We start from the raw sequence: 5,411 nt of genomic DNA on the forward strand, positions 1-5,411 counted from the left end.
TAATGAATAAAGATTTGGTCAGAAGGTGAAACTAGTTTTTTGGGGCAGAAATGGTACCCTGTATTGAAGGGACTGGAAGGGTGACAGGCTGGTTACGCTTTTTAGGCTTGAACTCGTGAACAATCATGTGTGGAGGCCAAAATTTGGGATCACAAATGATTGGGAACAGATCATGTGAAACATTTATTTTGAATGATGATATTTCACGAGGGGTGGAGAAATTAAATTTGGTTATTGACACGCTAGCAGAATGTTTGCTAGCAATATAGGCTGCCAATGACTCAGAAGTGGTGTCCGACGAAAGTCGAGACACAAAAACTTGCCTACGAGGGGCAACTACCGTTAAAATATGCGCTGATGGGACTGCAGGTAATACAGGAGTTGGAGGAGCTAAAGAGGCACAATGATTGTTTTGAACAATCTGGGCAAGATTGCACGCAGGTCTACCTTTGCGGGGGAAATAGGGGAAATTGGACAGTCGCTTGGAGAAGGCGATAGGGACAACATTGGAGATACATCCAAGTTGCTAGGAAGGGACATGAAAGGCGTAGGTGTCTGAACAGATGTAGAGGGCACTTGCAAAAGTTGAGGCTCCAACCGGCGATTGGTTGGGGACTCGAATTTATAGTTGCCAAGCAACTCGAAACTCGAGTCAAAATTACTCGAGAGCTGCTTAGCCACACTATTCAATTTTGAGAACTGATTTCTCACAGAATTATACATTCTGGAGAAATCAAATTGCTTGTCGATGCATTCTGGGCACGACCAACGCAAGCCACCGCAGCCCTTCTTGGCAATTGCAGCGATCTTGTCGCAATCACGCCCATGGAGACCTGCACATTTAGCTCGCATTATATTCTCACACAGCCAGCAATTAACAAATTGCGGCAGTGCAGAATCATCAGCCTGCTTGAACGTGCACGGTTTCTTACAGCACAACATAATTATTTAATGCGTATGCAATTTGCGAGAGCACAGAGCAAAACGAAAACGGCGCACAAGATAGAGCAAGTAAATACTCAAAAAACAATCACTCGTACACAAACAAACTGTTTGGAGCGAAGATATAGAAAAAGTTTGCGAGAGCGCGATGCACAAGCAGAAAGTATGCAGCGAACACACGCACAAACAAGTGTATGCACAGGGGAGCACCAAAGCAAAATAATCAAAACTGGCAATAACAACAACACGGAACTGACGCCGCGTTTTATAAATGCAATAATTAACAGACTTACGCTGCACAACAGATAACACTTTGTTGCGTCCTCTATCTTGAAAAACAAAATGTTTTTTCATACAAAAACTTAATTTTCGACCGGCAGCTATATGATATAGTGGTCCGATCTTAAAAGGATTTTGTCTATATATGAGAAGTATAGTAAGACTATTAAATGCCGACTTTGGTCAAGATATCTTGAAAAACAAAATGTTTTTTCATACAACAACTTAATTTTCGACCGATCGTTATTATGGTTCTATATGATATAGTGATGCGATCTTAATAGGATTCTGCATATGTATGAGGAGTATTGTAAAAGTAATATATTCCGAGTTCGGCCAAGTTATCTTGATAAACAGTATGTTTTTCATACAACAACTTAATTTTCGACCGTTCTTTCCTATGGCAGCTATATAATACATGTTTTTTCATACAACAACTTAATTTTCGACCGATCGTTCCTATGGTATCTATATGATATAGTAATCCGATCTTAATAGGATTTTGTATATATATTAGGAGCATAGTAAACTAAATGCCGAATTTGGTCAGGATATCTTAAAAAACAAAAAGTTTTTTCATACAAAAACTTAATTTACGACCGATCGATCATATGGCAGCGATGTGATATAGTGGTCCGATCTTAATAGGATTTTGCATATATATGAGAAGCATAGTAAAACTAATAAATAACGAGTTTGGTCAAGATATCTAGATAAACAAAATGTTTTTTCATACAACTTAATTTACGACCGATCGTTCCTATGGAAGCTATATGATATAGTGGTCCGATCTTAATAAGATTTTGCATATATATGAGAAGCATAGTAAAACTAATAAATGACGAGTTTGGTCAAGATTTCTTGATAAACAAAATGTTTTTCATACACTAACTTAATTTTCGTCCGATCGTTCCTATGGCAGCTATATGATATAGTGGTCCGATATTTTTATGATTTTGCATGTACATAAGAAGTATAGTAAAGCTAAAAAATGCCGAGTTTGATCAAGATATCTTGAAAAAAAATGTTTTTTCATACAACAACTTAATTTACGACCGATCGTTCCTATGGCAGCTATGTGATATAGTGGTCCGATCTTAATAGGATTTTGCATATATATGAGAAGCATAGTAAAACTAATAAATGACGAGTTTGGTCAAGATTTCTTGATAAACAAAATGTTTTTCATACACTAACTTAATTTTCGTCCGATCGTTCCTATGGCAGCTATATGATATAGTGGTCCGATATTTTTATGATTTTGCATGTACATAAGAAGTATAGTAAAGCTAAAAAATGCCGAGTTTGATCAAGATATCTTGAAAAAAAATGTTTTTTCATACAACAACTTAATTTACGACCGATCGTTCCTATGGCAGCTATGTGATATAGTGGTCCGATCTTAATAGGATTTTGCATATATATGAGAAGCATAGTAAAACTAATAAATGACGAGTTTGGTCAAGATTTCTTGAAAAACAAAATGTTTTTCATACAACTTAATTTACGACCGATCGTTCCTATGGCAGCTATATGATATAGTCGGCCGATCTTAATAGCATTTTTCATATATATGAGGAGCTTTGTATAACTAATAAATGTCGAGTTAGGTCAAGATATCTTGAAAAACAAAATGTTTTTTCATACAAAAACTTAATTTTCGACCGGTCGTTCCTATGGCAGCTATATGATATAGTGGTCCGATCCTTATAGAACCTTGCCTATATATGAGGAGTTAAGTAAAACTAATAAATGCGGAGTTTGTTCAAGATATCTTGAAAAACAAAATGTTTTTTCATAGAACTTTATTTTCGACGGATCGTTCCTATGGCAGCTATATGATATAGTCGTCCGATATTTTTATGATTTTGCATGTACATGAGAAGTATAGTAAAACTAAAAAATGCCGAGTTTGATCAAGATATCTTAAAAATAAAAAATGTTTTTTCATACAACAACCTAATTTACGACCGATCGTTCCTATGACAGCTATATGATATAGTGATCTGATCTTAATAAGATTATAGTAAAAGTAATATATGCCGAGCTCGGTCAAGATATCTTGATGAACAGCATGTTTTTCATACAACAACTTAATTTTCGACCGTTCCTTCCTATGGCAGCTATATAATATAGTAGTCCGATCTTAATAGGATTTTGTATATATATAAGGAGCATAGTAAAACTAATAAATGCCGAGTTTGGTCAAGATATCTTGATAAACAAAATATTTTTTCATACAACTTAATTATCGACCGATCATTCCTATGGCAGCTGTATGCTATAGTTGTCCGATGTTAAAAGGATTTTGCCTATATATGAGGAGTATAGTAAAACTAATAAAAGCCGAGTTAGGTCAAGATATCTTGAAAAACAAAATGTTTTTTCATACAACAACTTAATTTTCGTCCGATCGTTCCTATGGCAGCTATATGATATAGTGGTCCGATCTTAATAGGATTTCGCATATGTATGAGGAGTATTGTAAAAGTAATATATGCCGAGTTCGGTCAAGATATCTTGATAAACAGTATGTTTTTCATACAACAACTTAATTTTCGACCGTTCTTTCCTATGGCAGCTATATAATACATGTTTTTTCATACAACAACTTAATTTTCGACCGATCGTTCCTATGGTATCTATATGATATAGTAATCCGATCTTAATAGGATTTTGTATATATATTAGGAGCATAGTAAACTAAATGCCGAATTTGGTCAGGATATCTTAAAAAACAAAAAGTTTTTTCATACAAAAACTTAATTTACGACCGATCGATCATATGGCAGCTATGTGATATAGTGGTCCGATCTTAATAGGATTTTGCATATATATGAGAAGCATAGTAAAACTAATAAATAACGAGTTTGGTCAAGATATCTAGATAAACAAAATGTTTTTTCATACAACTTAATTTACGACCGATCGTTCCTATGGAAGCTATATGATATAGTGGTCCGATCTTAATAGGATTATAGTAAAAGTAATATATGCCGAGCTCTGTCAAGATATCTTGATGAGCAGCATGTTTTTCATACAACAACTTAATTTTCGACCGTTCCTTCCTATGGCAGCTATATAATATAGTAGTCCGATCTTAATAGGATTTTGTATATATATAAGGAGCATAGTAAAACTAATAAATGCCGAGTTTGGTCAAGATATCTTGAAAAACAAAATGTTGTTCATACAACAACTTAATTTTCGACCGATCGTTCCTATGTTAGCTATATGATATAGTGGTCCGATCTTAATAAGATTATAGTAAAAGTAATATATGCCGAGCTCGGTCAAGATATCTTGATGAACAGCATGTTTTTCATACAACAACTTAATTTTCGACCGTTCTTTCCTATGGCAGCTATATAATATAGTAGTCCGATCTTAATAGGATTTTGTATATATATAAGGAGCATAGTAAAACTAATAAATGCCGAATTTGGTCAAGATATCTTGAAAAAAAAATGTTTGTTCATACAACAACTTAATTTTCGACCGATCGTTCCTATGGCATCTATATGATATAGTGGTACGATCTTAATAGGATTTCGCATATGTATGAGGAGTATAGTAAAACTAATAAATGCCGAGTTCGGTCAATATATCTTGATAAACAACATGTTTTTCATACAACAACTTAATTTTCGACCGATCGTTCCTATGGCAGCTATATTATATAGTGAACCGACCCAGATGGTTTTGACATATGTGCTGCTTGCAACAGAAAGAGGGACTGCTGCATAGTTTCATTAAGATAGGTTAAAAACTGAGAGACTATTTCGCATAGAAACGGTCAGACGGACATGGCTATATCGACTCGGCTGTTGATGCTGATCAAGAATATATATACTTTATGGGGTCGGAGATGTCTCCTATGCGTTACATATATAATACCCTCTGCAAGGGTATAAAAAAATGAAAGGCCATTGATAAATTTTCTTTAACTTATCTCCACTTGATCTCAGAGTTAGAAAATATAAATTTTGTTGAAAAATTATAAACTTTTCCGGGACGACAGTCAAACAAAAGAAAATACGGCTAACGTGGTCAATAATGTCAAAATCGTAGATCACACTGAAGATATACAATCTTTGTTGATATTACTGCTCATTTTGACAATCGTATCAGTTTGTCAATTTCTGTTGACCATTTACGTAAAACACAATAAAATATTTAAAATTCGTTAT

The sequence above is a fragment of the Drosophila novamexicana genome, unplaced genomic scaffold, assembly GCF_003285875.2.
Source record: "Drosophila novamexicana strain 15010-1031.04,08,12 unplaced genomic scaffold, DnovRS2.1 tig00001809-arrow-arrow-pilon, whole genome shotgun sequence".
Lineage (NCBI taxonomy): Eukaryota > Metazoa > Arthropoda > Insecta > Diptera > Drosophilidae > Drosophila > Drosophila novamexicana.